The sequence below is a fragment of the Fukomys damarensis genome, unplaced genomic scaffold, assembly GCF_012274545.1.
Source record: "Fukomys damarensis isolate Sample0158 unplaced genomic scaffold, DMR_v1.0_HiC HiC_scaffold_14, whole genome shotgun sequence".
Classification (NCBI taxonomy): Eukaryota; Metazoa; Chordata; class Mammalia; order Rodentia; family Bathyergidae; genus Fukomys; species Fukomys damarensis.
The window spans coordinates 810,046-826,333 of record NW_022900926.1 but is presented as its reverse complement, the minus strand read 5'-3'; the positions used below and the strand labels follow the sequence as shown (position 1 = coordinate 826,333).

At 42.0% G+C, this 16,288-nt stretch overlaps 1 pseudogene; it reads right to left on the bottom strand.

Annotated features, from left to right (window-relative positions):
- LOC104876779 overlaps positions 1 to 16,288 on the bottom strand; it is an 18,267-nt pseudogene that overhangs the window by 1,604 nt on the left and 375 nt on the right.

The following is a 16,288-nucleotide window of genomic DNA, read 5'->3' as shown; positions in this document are numbered from 1 at the left end:
GCCTTGCGCGCCCGCAGCAGCCGGCAGGTGCAGTTCCAGGGGTTCCCGTCCAGGCAGAGGTGTCGGAGCCGGGGCAGCCCCTCCAGGGCCCGGAGGTCCATTGCCGAGATCTTCTTGTTGCGCAGGTTGAGCACGTGCAGCTGCTTGAGGCCCCGCAGCTCCCGCTCGGCCACGTCCTGGATGGCGTTGCCCTTCAGGTCCAGCCTGGCCAGCGTCTCGGGGAGCCTACGGAGGGGAGCAGATGAGCGCCGCCGGCAGTCCACACCGCCTGGCGACAGACAGGGCCCGACCGCCCACGCAGCGACACGGCTCGGTGTCTGGCAGTCGAGGAGACCCACACGCCCGACTTAGCCTGTGCGCGAGGTGTGGCCGGATCTACTGTTTAAACTCGCGGAGGCGAATTACAGTAAAGGCCCCCATGGCCATGGATCCCCCTCAAAACAGCCCCTCCCCTTAGCACACTTTTCAGTGTGTGAAGCAGCCCTGGAGTCCTCTCTCCTGAGGCTGTTTAACCTGCTGTTGTGGCGGCTCGATGTCCTGAGTCAGTCAAAATGTTGACTTTTCGTGGTCATTTTGACTTCGGGGAAGAGCTATTTAAAAAATTTAAACATTTGCGCATTTTCCCACCAAACCTTGTACATACAATGGAATATTACTCAATGTTGCAAAGGAAAGAAGTTCCAAGATGTGCTACAGCACAGACAAACCTTGAGGTTATTATACTGTGCATACGAAAGAAGCCAGAAATAAAAAGATGAGTGCTGTGTAATTCCACTTCTGTGAACTCTCCATTGCAACCTAACTCAGAAAAGAAAGCCACACCGGCAGGAGGTAGAGGACATGGGGAGTGGTTGCTTAATAGGCAGTGTTTTCATTTTATAAAATGAAAGCGTTCTGGAGACTGCCTGCATGGCAGTGTGAATACACTTAGCACTGCGCTGAACCCCTACAATGATTCACACGGCGAGCTCTGTCAGGTACATCTTACCACCCTTCTGCAGAATTAATGAGTCCGGCACTGGAGGGTCCCCACTGCGATGTGGGGCACTGGGAGCGTCACAGGAGGGAGGCCACCATGGAGGATTTTAACACCCTGAATAAAGTAAGATCCACAGGTCCATTGTAGCATTGGGAAAACGAAAGGAGGAAAGGGGGAAAGAAATAAATATGTTAGTGGGAAAACAGAATCCATTCTTGGCCAGCTCCAACTACGTAAAGGCAAGTTACTTGTTCTAGTTGAACAATGTGAGATAATGTCTATTTTTCAGCATGCCACATTTTCAACCTTGAATAGCTGTTGCTTTATACTAAAGGGAAAAGGATTTCAATACTATAGATATAAATTTGAAAACTTATACTAATGCCTGTTGATAGAAATACAAAAGAATCACAGCAGTGAATCTGAAAATCTCTCTTATAGTCAACAACTTTGTAGTAAGGGCTTTTCTTACTATGAACCATGAGAAGCTGGAACTTATAGGAACGAAAGGGCCTTCATGTTAAAATAGCATCTATATGTTTTTTCTCCTACACAGTGAAAGCACTCGAAGTCCGTGCATTTTAGTATTCATTGCTGGAGTGATGAGAGAAAACAAACCAAGTTTAGCCATATTTTATGAAAATACTACTTTTTGCTTATATTATTCTGATATGAATTTCATTTGAAAATGCTAGTATTTTAGGTTATTGGCACTTTGCCTAAAATTTTTTAACTAAACCATCCACTTTATATGTGTATGCATATACTAAACTATACAGTACCTAAGCATACATAAATATGTATGCTTTTTGAGCCATCATGCATTGCTTAACCATGGTAGAAATTCTGGAAAATGTGTTATTAGGCAGTTTTGCCCACCATGTGACTAACACAGCAGGTATTTGCACAGAACAAGCAGCCACAGTATCTCTGCATGACATGATCCCATGGCGTGTATGTTGGCTGGGGCCAGCCCTTGTAGTAAACATTCTCATTCAGCACCTGGCTGCATTGTACAGCCTTCATTATTTAAAATGCCTTCTCTTTAGATAGAATAAAATTCAGCTAACAAAGGAGATTCATTTACTGAGGAAACTCACTTCATACACTTTAACCACTTGAGCATTCAATTCAGCTTGAATTTAATCTTCAAGAGAATATAACTTTGGGCACAAACCAGCTAATATCAGGTGGATTTCCAAGAAGGCCCACAGAAAATCTCTTACCTATAGCTTTGCTTTGTTTCTTTCCCAAGGAAAGGAGGATAGAAAGACTAATTATAGCGGTGAGCAAGACTCCACATGCCTGGCAGAGGACAGCAGAGTGTAGCTGGGACAGACCAGTGAGCTGAGGAGTCTCAGGGTCCCCGCTCAGGAAGCCAGACAGTCTATCCTTTGCCGCTGCACTTGCTATACTCGGCTTAGTGTGAGTTTCTTTTCTGAAGCTTCTGATTTTCTGCCTTACAGATGAAAGTGCTCAAGACACAGAAGTCACATGACAAATATTAGATATTTAAAATGAAGATGCCGTTTTCTTTTAAGCAATTATTCCGTCTGCTTGTGTAGCAAAAAAATTGCACTTATTCTTAAGTGTACCTTTCTCTTTCTTGTTTCCATGGAACTTACAACTAAAATGACATCAGAAAGAGATCAATTTCCTGATTCGTACCTCTTTGACAGTCACTTACCACACTGTGTAGCTTTAATAAAACTTGTATTTGTAACTTGGGTCTGTATTAGAAAATAGCCCTGGTTTGAAGGCAGATGTGCTGTCACATGATAACTGGGTTTGGCCAACAGAGGGCCCTGTCTCCAAGGTGAAATGCTGAGCGTGTGGATTAGACTGTGTGTGCAAAGTTGTTCTGGATTAGAGTCCCAGAGAGAGGTCAGAGGAGAGAGAGGAACTCTGAGTGGCAGGAGCTTTCTTGGTGACAGGTGGGGTGATGGAGGAGACGTCAAGGAGCAGATCTGTAGCACTCCCTTCTGTTGCTTTCTTTACGGTTTATTAACAGAAAACTAAATTCCATAGCATCGATTCTTCTGTATGAATAAGAAGCATTCAAATAAAGAGAAAAGATGTACTGTCTCAAGCTCTCAAATAAAAGTTTTAAAATTCAAATATAGTGAATGGCTATTACTGTGTTTTTATTCTTTATGGAAGGAAAAACCACAGAGGAACTTTTTCAGTTCCCAAAACAACAAAAAAACTCTGTTGTGGGGGTGCTAGGGATGGGTACCCTAAAATCCCAAAGGCTCTCCTTTCATTGCTGGCCTTGACTTTTGGTTGGCCACAGTTATGCTGTGCTTGATTGGAGCTCACATAAAAGCCCACCCAACCTCACTTGTCAGGTTCACTGACCCTCCCAGTGCTTCTCAACCCTGGCCGCAAGATCGGATCATCCAAGGAACTTTTTAAAATGCTGGTGTTTGGATGGCCGTCCTGAGGCATCTGGTCTAATTGGTCTGAGGCCAGCTGCGCTCCTCCAAGGGGTTCTAACATGAAGGCTGTCTTGAAAACCATGGCTGGCTCAGGACGCATGCCTCAACACACCATTGGGTAAAGGCACCCTGCTTCTGTGCTCACTTATAAAAACACAAACTCTGCCCAGAGTAAATAATTAAGCTATTTTTAGCTCATAAAATTTAGCAGGACTGTTTAGCCCAGTGCTCTCTGAAGGTCACCTGAGTAGAAAAGCTACTGATCACAGTTTCGCCCTGGCTGTCGCAGCCTGCTGTGATGTTGAGCCCTTCTGTGACGTCACTCCTTTTCCTGCTTCATGAGTGTATTTTCCATACTACTGTTTTTCTTGCAGTAGATACATTAAATGATAAATAATTGTAATATTATAACTAACAATGAAATTTGTTAAACTGAATACCACAGACTTCTACAGAAAAGTTGTTACTTTACTTCTAAGAAATTTGATAGTGCTAATAGGACAAGATGTTGTTTTTTTAATAGATTGCTAAAAAGAAAAGAATAACAATATAGTAAACAATATACCTGCAGTGTCTTTTAAACGCAAATACGAGTTCCTTATTCCTTTACTGATTTTTACTTATCCATTTTTAAATGTAGGCTATAAGCAGGCCATAGTAGTGCTCACCTATACTCCCTTCACTCAGGAGCTGGAAGGCGGGAGACTGCTGAGTTCAAGGCCGGACTGAACTTCATAGCGAGACCCTGTCTCAAAAGGCTGAAGTAAACAAATACATAAAATGTAGGCTGTGAAACAAGGTTTCAACGTGCAACAGTCACAAGTTATAAATAAGTTAGTGTAAGATTCAGGTGAGGGCTAGAGCTGCCACAGCTCTGTTTAGTCTGCTAACTGAAATTTTTTGCATGTGCAGCATGTGGACGTGGCCACTCTGGAATTTGTACAGCAGCCACAGACGACAGCGCCTCCTTACCTCAGCAGTATGGATCACAGCAGGTTCTGCTCCAGGGCCAGGTCGGACAGCTGTGAGCACCTCTGCAGGGCACCAGCTTTGAACAGGCTGACGGCGTTGTTGTCTAGGAACAGGTGTTTCAGGTCTTGAAGGTCCTGGAAGTCGTGCACCGTCACTCTGCTAATCAGGTTGCTGCTGCAGTTGAGTTTCTGCAGTCCTGCAGGCAGCCTGGGGGGAATGTGTGCAGCTGGTTTGGGGACACCTCGAGAGTGGTTAAATTGGCAAGGAACTGCACCCCCATCGAGGGAGGAGAGGAAGTTCTCCGACAGGTACAGATGGGAAAGTTCCTCCAAGTGTTTCACATTGCAAAACCTAACCACTTTGAGCCGATTTCTCTCCATCCTTAAAGACAGCAAGGATTTGGGTAGATTAACTGGAATTTTAGTCAGAAAGTTACCACTGAAACTGAGGAACTGCAAAACTGCAGAGCCATAAAGAAGCTGCCTGGGATGAGGTACAGTCTGTTATTTCCACGTTCAGGTGCTTCAGGCAGGACAGTACCCAGGGGCCCAGCTACAGACGCTATGCTGTCACCATCCAGGACCAAGCTCTCCAGGCTGACGAGCGGGGACAGCATCCGGGGGACGAGGAGGAGATCAGGTTGTTCCAAAGCTCAAGCAGTCTCAGTTTCTTCAGTCCCTCAAAGTCTGATCCACGCAGAGCACCTATCACATTGTCGTTGAGTTTTCACACTTCAAGACTGGCTGGGAGAGCCCTGGGGACTCGTCTTAACTTATTTTTCCAAAGCTCTAAGGTCTTTAAAGTACTCAGAGTTTTGAAGGTGTCACTTTCTACATACTATGTTCCACTGGCCAGTAGAATGAAATCTTCCAGAACCAACATTCCTGTGAAGTTAGATAGCTACAGAAAAAAGTGGGGTCCAGGAAGGGGAGGAAATAGTTAAGATTGTTTCGAACAAATACTATATGCATTAGTATTATAAGGCCAGTGATAGATATTTCAGACTAAGTTCTATTCAAAATTATCTCATGGAAAAGGTTTGAAACTTAGGTCCTAGCTATTTTTAATTTATGATTGCTGACATTAGAGTAAGATATTAAATATAGTTTAAGTACTTTGATACACTATTGTTAGACATAGACTATTGGCCAATTCTTGCTACATAGTCTATGGCTGAAAAATCACTTTTTAGGCAAAAGTGTTTACAAACTGCGCAGTGATTCATGTACTAGAATTTTTTTTCTTGCATTATCTTACACTACCCAGAAATTGAACAATCTTCAAATCTTTCACAACTATTTACTATTTCTAATATTAGGGAGGAGGTAACATTACTAGGAATCTTACCATTGTTCAGATTTTTTAAATTACACATTACATTTTAAAAATATTGGTGCTTTTAAAAAAGTAAAAAATTTAAATGTCCTTGACTCCACTGTCACTAGGATATACTCACTTGAAAAACATTTTTAACTATTGTGTAATTGGAGAATGAGGCTGTTTCCTATCCCCAATCTGCAATTCGCCAATGCAAGTTGCAATGCAAGTTTCTTCTGCCTCCTTGCTGCACAGCCATCTCCTTTCACTGATGACATAAACATCTGCATATCCTAGGAGTGATCTTTGCACAAGAACTATTCCAGGTTTTCTTTAGATCGCTAAATCTTCACAAAATTTTCAACCTGCTGTAGAATTCAATTAAGATAGAATTTTCTGGGGCTGGGGATTTAGCTCAGTGGTGCCGCCACCTGCCTTGCAAGTGCAAGGTCCCAAGTTAGATTAGATCCCAGTACCAAAAAAATAAAAAAAGAATTTTCAGTGTACAATTTTATGTCAACTACCTACAGTTTCTAAATTTTAATTTAATTATACAATGAATACCAATTTATAGTACCAATGTATGAATAACACCTTCAAAGTGAGTTAATTTGACATCAAAGTTTTATTAAAGGTATCTATATTCTGGAAGGTCGTATGTGAATCATGGCACATTTCAGAGCATCTTCTAATATGTTACTCTATTGGAAGAATATGAAATTAAAATTTACATAAATTTATGTTTTTAATCATAATAGTTTTGATAGCTTCCCTGGATTATTTATCACTGCTAATATTGAATATTTTAATCATTAATCAGTGCTATTAATTACTACTAGTCCTAATAATGTTTGCAGTTTTATTTGTCCATGTTGAGTATTGCCTTTAACAACAGTGGTTCCAGATAAGGAAACTAAGAATGAGGAAGTGAAAGAGCCTAGAATTTCAGCAAAGTCCATGAGACTCCAAAGTTCTTTCTTCCTTCTCTACAACATTTTATATTGCATTTGGCCTACAGTTAATACTTCTCAAAAAAGACTCAAGATCTGGACATAAGAGTTTTCAAAAACAAAGATTTCAGAAGTTATATAGATTAAATCTCCCTAAAGTTTCAGTGATGAATTTGATTCCAAAACAGTTAAATGACTGGCCTACAACTCAGATCACTAGCGCATGGCTCTCGCTGAGACGCACTTTCCAAGGCTTACCTTCTTTTTTTTTTTTTTTTTTTTTGGTACTGGGGTTTAAATTGCATGCGCTTGCAAGGCAGGCCATCGAAGTGCTGAGCTAAATCCCCGGCCCTAGGCTTACCTTCTTTTGAAGTCAGAAGAGACTGCAGCATAGATCCCTTTCTGTGAGCTCCCAGGAGAACTTGGTGATACTAAGACCTCCACTTCCACCCAAGTGAACACAGCCCTGGGAAGCTCCCTGCGCAGTCTTGGACAGGACATGGCTCTGCATGGATAATTCATTTTAGGACTAGACAAAGCACATGCCAGAATTTATATTTGTTTTCCTTCTGATTTATAAAGTATCTACTGGCCCAAATCATAAATAAACCATAGCTGCATCTAATAGCGTTTATTAAGCATGGAACACATTTTCTTTTCACCTTTGTCAGTCAATATAGATCAGTTTCAATTATTACTAATTAAAATGCCTGCCACTAAGTAGTTACTGTGTTTAATGTTTACAAAGTCCTATCCATAAGCATGATTATTGCCTTTTTAGAAAGGACACAAAGGCTTAAGAAAGTGAAACCACCTGTTCAACACATTCTGCTGCCAGATGGAAAAGTTTCGGGTCGCCCCTAGGTTTATCTTATCTAGTGCGTATCTGTTTAGCCTTGGTGTTGTAACATCCAATTAGCTGAAGAAAAACAAGCTCTGGCGCTGTCAACAGCAAGAGGAAGACATCCTCTGATTTTCAGGTGGATTTGCAAAGCTGGCAATTTGAAAAAACCGGCCAGATCTGTTTCTTCATTTCCCAGAATCTCTGCAGGACATACTCAGGAATGGGGGAAGAGATGCTCTTGACCTCGAGTTAACCTTGGAGCTGCTAGCTGCTGGCAGCCTCTGTGATGTTGCTTAAAACAGAGGGCAAGTAAGGTAAAGTGGAAGACAGGCCCAGTCCCTGCAGCTTTCCCAGGAAAGGCTTTGTTTCTGGCTTCAGTTAGGGGAAGGCCCTGCTCTCAGCAGCGTATATCACTCCTCAGAGGTCCAGCGTGCAACAGAGCTGAAAGACCCATGGAGATGGCTTCCAACCTGTGTGACATGGCAGTGTGGAGTTTGGAAGATGATGAGACAATACTGGATTTTTTTTCTGATCATCAGAGTAATGTTTGTTTTCTATAAACAGTCCTAAAATTATGGAAACAGTATAAAAATAATCCATAAAGTGATAAACTCTGTTTATATATTTCTTACCCAGGAAAAATATTGCTTCTTCTCTTTCATAAATGATATGATTACCACAATAACCACTTTGTACTCTGCTGCCTTTGATGAGAATGGGTCACTTTGACTTGAAGCAGTTTGAATGACAGTAGTGAGATGAATTTAGCTATGCTTTGAGTGTGTGAACACAAAATCTGAGCTGAAAGATCTGCCTCAAAATAAGAGTGACTTGGGTCACCCAGCAATGTGTCTGTTGGTGTCACATATAATGAATTGCTCCTCTGATCTTTCATTCAACACAATCAAACAGATCATCATGACTTGAGAGCAAGTGTCAGTGAGTGAACAGAAATAGAAAAGGATGGAGATTTCTAAAGAAAATGGTTGGACTCTTATCACACCATTAAAAAAACAATTCAGAATGGATTGTGAATCTAAATGTAAAAGCTCAAACTATAAAAATCTTAGAAAATATAGGCATACATTTTTACATCCTTGAATTTGGTATAGCTATCTAATACACGACCCCAAAGCCACAAGGGACGCACTCACAAAAAGAAAAGAAGTTGAAATGAATCAAATTTAAAAGTGTTAAGTATGAAAAGACACCATCAGGAAAATAAAAGAAAACCCAATGGACGGGAGAAATTCTTTGCAAATAACATCTATAATAAGAGACTTTTATCTAAAATATCAAAAGAATGCTTATAACTCAATACTAAAAAGACAAGTAACTTACTAAGAAGGGGGCAAAGGATTTGTACATACATTTCTCCACAGAAGTTATACATCTGGTCAACAAGCAGGAAGCGATGTTAAACATAATTGCCAATGGGAAAATGCAAACCAAACCTGCAGTTAGATACCATCTGGAACCCTTAGAAAGACTATAACCAGAAGGAAAATAAAGATAAAAAGAAGCGTTATGAGGTTTCAGAAAAACTGAACTGTCATATGTGGTGGTGGGGGCAAATGGCATGGTCCATCTGGGAAACAGCCTGACGGTTCCTCAAAATGTTTCAGAGTCAACATATGACCCAGAAAACCCACTGCAAGGTATATGTCCAAGAGAAAAGAAAACCTAGGCCACATTAAAAACGTGTATTTGAGCCAGATGTGTGGCGCACACTTGTAATCCCAGCACTCAGAAGGTGAGGCAGGAGGAGTGCTGCAAGTTCGAGGCCAGCCTGGGCACATAGTGAGTTCAAGGCCAGCCTGCACTACAAAATGAGACTGTCTCAAAAAACCACCACCACCACCACCACCACCAATAACCTTGTACTTGAAATATGAATATCCATAACCGTGTCATTCACAATAGCCATAAAGAGGAAACAATCCAAATATCCATAAGCTGATGAATGAACACACAACATGTGGCATGCATGTGTCCCTGAAAATAAGACCTACCCAGAAAATAAACTTCGGGTGCAATCAATAGCTGGTTGTTACCATGGTGATATCATACAGCAGATCACTGTTCTCTTGCTCTGTGACTCCTCTGTAATGGCAAGGAAGGCAAGGACAGGCAGAGTGGGGCTGGCATGTTTGATCTCTGGTTAGGTCTTATTTTCAGGGAAACACAGTGATAAGGCAGATCAATTCTGCTTTTAAAAGGAAGTTCAGACCCCTGCTATGACCTGGCCAACACTGAGTATGCCAAGTGAAAGAACCCAGACCCCCAAAACACAAGTTAGGGGGAAGACCGAATTCAGTTTGGAACCTGGTGTTACAAATCTACGTGGAGAATTCTAGTGGGCAACCAGTGAACCCAACACAAGGGGAAAGGTTTGCATTAGAGAACCTGCTCTGGGGGCCACACACACCCGAGGCCACCTGAGGAGGGCATAGATGTGATAGAAGAACTGTGAGGACTGAGACTCCTGGGGAAACTCCAAAAAGGAGGGGCACTGGAGGAAAAGAAACCTACAGCAATGACAAGAAGGATCTATGAGATAGGAAGTAGAAGACACAAAAGCACAGGATCACAGAGGGCAAAAGTAAGAATTGTCATAAAATAAAAGTGAGTCATTGTGTCTTGGAATGATTTTAGCTATGCAGAATAAGCAGAAACCAGACAGGGGCAAATCAAAGAACAAAGGCAATGAGCAGAGGCCAGCAAGGATTTTTGAAAATAAAGGGAAGTGTAGGGCAAGGAGACAAAGACAGAGTTTCATTCCTATTGTATTGTGAGGAGCCTGTGCACACCTAAAATAAGGGGCAGGCGAAGAAGGAGTACACAAGACAGCTGGCAAATGACAACAAGGTCTGCAGAGAAGGGAGGAGGCGGTGGCCAGGGCCAGGCTGGTGCTTCGACAAGGAGGAACAGGTCATCTGCTCTCTCTGGAGGACACGGGCAGGAACAAATCAGTGGTATGCAGTGAGCAGACACTGAGCAAGACTTTGGTTTGTCCATGGAAGATGTCAAGAGAGTACAGGAGAAGCTGACTGAGAAGAAGAGCATAGGCAGTCTGCTGCCACTGAGGACTCAGGAGGCTGGAGACCTTGGTACCAAGCTACCCACCTACGTGAACCTCCCCGGAGCACCCACCTGTCCAGGTGCAAGAAAAACGGAGAATTCATACCTGAGCGAAACACTGGGGCCCTGCTGGATGGGTGTTCAGATGATTAATTGTGACATACATCGAGGGAAGGGGTAGGAAAAGAAGGGGAATAAAAAAACACACTCATTCGTTGGGAAAACCGGGGGAGTGCAGGGTTAAATGTCTCCACGAAATAGGAGTCAAGTGTGGTGGCTAACCAGAAAGGAGATGGCGACCAGAAATCGGAGATTGTCTCAAATTTGAAAAGTTCCTTGTAATGACGAGCAGCATGAGAGTGACTACACCGTACCCAAGCGGTCCAGCCAGGATGGCCCAGGTGAAGTGGAAGTGGAGATAGCTGCACTTCTTGAGTCCAAGGAAGTGTGAGGCTAGGATTTTGACCAGGCATCCACAGGGAAGGTGTCTGGAAGATACAGGACTTGGGAGGGAGAAGAGGATGAGCCCCAGGAAAGGGCTGAGACACTGTGTGAAACCGGCAGAGGAGCAAAGGAAGACTGACACAGCCCAGCAGCACAGATCTGCAAGCAGTAGGAACTTTTACAGAGAATGGATAAACAAAATCCATTTCCTGAGGGCAGAAACTGTCATTTTTCTACCTTTTATATTCAGCCTCAAATATTCATGGTCCCAAACAGTTTAATTAATGAACAAGTTTATGATATATGCATATTACATATTAATATATTTATGATTAAGTGATATAACTTTTGTAGTGCTTTTAGCCTGAGGATTCATTTAAGATTTTTTCTTTAAATACAGCCCCTGGTTCTGTAAATTCAAACCAAGAAAACTGAATATATATAATAATTGCTGTACACAAGTGACATGCAATCATGAAACCTGGCCTTTCTGAGGGGAGTACTTTTGCTCAGAGCTCCTTATATTCTTAACAACCCTGTCTTTCCAATGTGGACTATCCTTCCAAAGGACAGGGAAGTGGCAGAACTCCGCTTTAACAAGTTCAGTCACTCAGTAACTGAAATGGATGTGAGTTTAGTTTCATCCCGTTGGCTAGAGCACAGCAGGATCACTGCTGGCCTAGTCAGCAGCTCAAGCCTCAGAACAGTCATGTAGGAGCCCCCACCTCCATAGCCTGGTGTGTGTCCCCGGCCTGGTATCGTGTCCCCCCCGACCAGATGTCACCTCATCCCCTGCATCCCCAGCCAGATGCTGCTCCCCTGCCGTAGCCTGGTGTCTTGCTGACGCTCAGGGGACACATGGTGAGAGCTGCTCTCTGGCAGGAGCCCCTCCTGTATGAGCAGAAAAGTTGGCACAGGGGCCCAGGCAGTTACGCTCGCTGAGCCTGGTGACACACCAGCCACGCGTGTGAACACCTGCAGGAAAACTCCGTAACCAGTGAAGTGGGGCAGGTGCCTCTGGATGGAAAGTACCCTACTCCACTGGCTTTCTGAGCCCAGGGATTCCTTATGTTGGACCTGGACTGTGAGGGAGACACAGTCGACAGGAAGGCAAAATCAAACAGCCAGAGTTTTCTGTGAGGAGAGGCCTGCAATCGCTTATCCAGGGCAGTCTTCGCATACCACAGAGTAAAACGTGAGGCCCAGAAACGTTTTTTAACAGCTTCCCTAAGATGGTCACAGCTCCATAGTTAGTGAGCAATCTTCGGGTGAGAACCTTACTCCCTAAATACCTTTCAAAACAGCAAAGATCAGACATAAGTTTCCTGATGCTGTAAAACTCAGAAAAATCTACTGCATGCTTTCCAGAGTCCTCAGAATAGGTGAGCATGAAAATAAAAAGTCAGAATTCAAAGCACATAAAGTGATAATTTTCAGTAATCTGCACCACAGAAAAATCCCACGCATTTCCTCTATGTCAGTTTCCAAAGAGACAGCGATACCTGTCTGGTCTGCGCATTTGTGTGAAACAAGTAGGTTCATCTTGATGGCCTTACGATGCTTTATCATCTGCCATTATGGCATAAAATAGAGCTTTTTTTTCCCCGTGAGAGAACTTATTCCTAGTACTGGGGACATAAAATGGCAATGTGGGCTTTCTGATTTGTTGTTAAGAAAGAGATCTTCTTTTACTTTGCAACAACAGTTTTAAAAACAGGAGTTGAGATAAAAATCATTAACTGTAGATTCTCACATGGGGGTACTTCCCTAAAAAGAAACTCAGGAGGCCTACACTACGCCAGTAGCACACAGCGAACAAGCAGGTGGCAGGGCTGCCGGGCTGCTAACAGCTCTTTTAAGTTATGATCATTTAAGTCACTTGCCCACAACCTGTCTCACAAAACCAAACCGCAGGGCCAGAGTAGCGAAGAGCCCAGTTACCTGGAGGTGCTGGATCTTGCTGTGGCTGATGTAGAGCCTTGTGGTGGTGGCAGGGATGCCCGCTGGCCCCTCTGTGAGTCTGCAGCATTGTAACGACTGTGGGGACTCACAGCTACATCTTCCAGGACACTCAGCCCTGACCCTGGCACCCAGAGGGAGCACAACCAGGAACGCACGGAGCAGCTGCATCTTCCAAAGCAAGGGCTTCCAAGCAGCAGGTGCTCTTTATGCCACGAGATCTGTAACAGAACCTTATGAATGTGTGTGTACTCTGTCAACGTAAGATGACAGAAAAGAAAAAATCCTCAATTTGGGTTAAAATGTTAGCAACCCTTACAATGAGGAAGAGGTTTAAACATTGATAAGCTGCCTTAATATTTGGAGGTGAGCAAAACCCTCTGTTATTTATGGCTTAGAAGGCTAATCTGCAAACAGCTCTATTATCTGTGGTATCCTTGTTCTGTTAAATGTGACATGGAGGAATTAGTAGGAAAAGACAGAGAGCTGTTTTACAGTGGGCCATAAAACCTTTGAGTTTTCTGTGACCTTATATTAAAACCTTTTTTGTGGGGCTGAATCTGGCAGGTGTTTTCTTCTCACATTAACTAGTGAGGGAACATAGGCCAGTTTTCTATTTGGTATTGTTCCAGTGACATTTTATTGCTAGATGGAACAATGAGGTAGGATGGAAAGATATTTAGAGCCACCAATAAATTGGTTCATTCATCTATCATTGAGTCCACTCAACTATCATTTTAGAAAATATCTTTGTCCTTCAAAAATATTGTTGACTTGGTTCTGCTGCCTGCTTCACAAGCACAAGGACCTGAGTTCCAGTACAAAAAAAAAGAGAAGATATTGTTGACTTCATTAAGGACAAAACATCACAGATCATTCTTTTGTCTGCCTCCCGGTAATAGAGGTGGAAAGGGCTCTGGTTTCTGTGTTCTGAGAGCGTCCCTGTCCAGGGCTGTCTCTGTCTGGCTTTTTGTCTTGTTCTGGGTGCCCTGTGAGGCATCTGAGAGCACTGAGAGCAAGAGATCACACATAGAACCCTAGCAATGAAGAATTAAATTCCCTTATGCCAGGAGCCTCAACTGACTGCTGGAAGGAACCCTTTCCACATTGCAAATGTCTCTGGTCTTCAATCTTACCTCTCTTTGCTACAATTGTCATTTGAAGGCAATTTTTTTGATCTAGTATAATCCATTCATTTTATTTTCAGACTAAGGGTTTCTGTTTAGCTTTCCCAAAAGACTTTTCTATTTCTTTTTTTGTTCTGAGTTTTTTCGTTTTTTTAACTATTTGAGACAAAGAGTGCTAAAAAGATTTGTCAATATTCTGACTTTAAACAAATTATTCATTTTGCTTAGTAATAGGATTTTCTTTTCAATTTTTAGAATTTTCAAATCTCAAAGCAGTGTTGAATAAAAGAAAATTTAGAGAAAAATAAAGTCACCTTTAATATTGTCTTCAAGTCATAAATCATACTTTTAGTTTCTTTTCTATGCATAGGCTTTGAAAAAAAAGAATCGAATACCTTTCTTGTGTGTATGTGTTGCTAAAAAACGTAAATTCATATTGTTACTTGAAATAAAATGTCTGCAAAACCCTATCCTTTCATCTTGCCATCAATGCCAGCAATTTTTGTATGCAGGACAGCAATGAATCCCATTCTTTTATCCTTTATTAGGGACACTCACTCCCTTCTCTGTGGGCTTTGTGATTGCATTGTGTGCTGCTTTACTTCTTTTTCATGGTAGCTCCACAGCTTCATTGTAACTCTGGCATTATTTCTATTAGCTTACACTGTGAATATCTTCATCAGATTGCAAGTTTACTTACATTTAACTTCTTATTCTTTTTGCTATTACATTTTTCTATATTACTTCATAGTCTCTATAAACATAAATGTTTAAATAATTTTCTATGAAGAGTATTGCTCATAACTTCACCACTTTCTAAGCACTGGGTGTTTTAGCTTGTTTCCTACATTTACCATTATAAATAACTATGATCTGATCATAAAAGTTTGAGAATGTTTTAAAGGTCTGTCTGCTTCCCAGACTATACCTATTTATTTAGGTTAAGCTAAGAAGTCAACTTTTTTTTTCAGGTAGAAGAAAGATCTTCTGGATACTGTAACCCGCAAAGGAAGGATTAGGGGTACAGCTTTGGTTCTTGGAGGATTGGCTGGCTTTGCTGTACCTGCCCTGCAGGCGATGAGGTCCTGTGTGTATTTACTGTATTAGGAAGAGCCTGGGTGCAGCCACCAAGGCTCAGCTTCTAGCTGGCTTCTGCCGCCTTGCAGAGTTTTCACAGGTGGGGGTTCACACATGGACTAAGGGCTGGGCCGTAAACTCTTGACTTTGTGAGTTTCTCAGACTTACAGCCACGCAGTTTTTCTCCTAAAGATTTAACAACACCTTATCTGAGTATTTTTATTTGATTTCTTTAGGTAAGAACACAAGTAAAGAAATATGGATGTCTCTCTAGAGTACAGGAACTGATTTAACCAGCAACTCTTACAAATCTAACTCAGGGTCTGGTCTTTCAGTACAGGAAGGAGAAGTTTCAATGAATATGCTTTGAATTTGGACTTGGATTGGATTAGATTCTTGTTTCAGATCCTCAAACCAGGATTATCCCTGCCTTATTTTCCCTATTCTTCCTGGAGATATTTTGGATTGGACATAGCCAGGGCTACTGCTGACCACCCTGTGATGCAGGAGACAGCCCCACAAGAAGACACCATCTTGCAGTATACAATATCAGTGGTGCCAGCGTGAGGAAACCCTGAAATACACAGGTATGCAAACTTCCATGAAGTGAATTTATTAAAAGACAAGGGCAAGAAATAATTGGCTTAAAGCCTGAAATAACTTCAGAGCCATTACCACAAAAGGCATTTTATACCAGAATAAAGAAATCTGCAGAAATCTCTTTTTAAGGAGCATTCTTGTTGTGGTTACAAGGAGGACTTAATTTTTGCATATTTCATAGGCTGTTAGTAGTGGCAGGAAACTTAAGAGATAATTTATCAGCATTCTTTTCCACTGTAGACAGGAAAATGATCTCCAGAAAAGAAACTAACTCAAATTCCCCTGAAACAACAGTGCAGGATTCAGATTGTAAAACTCAGCAACCAAGACCTAACCAGTAGCTTTTTTAAAAAAATGTATTTTATCCCATATTCTCACTTTGGAAGCTTTTTTTTTTTTTTGTATGAGGGATCAAACTTGGGTCCTTGCACTTGCAAGGCAGGTGGTGGAATTACTGAGCTAAATCCCCAGCCTAGAAGCTTTTTTTTTTTTTTTTTTTT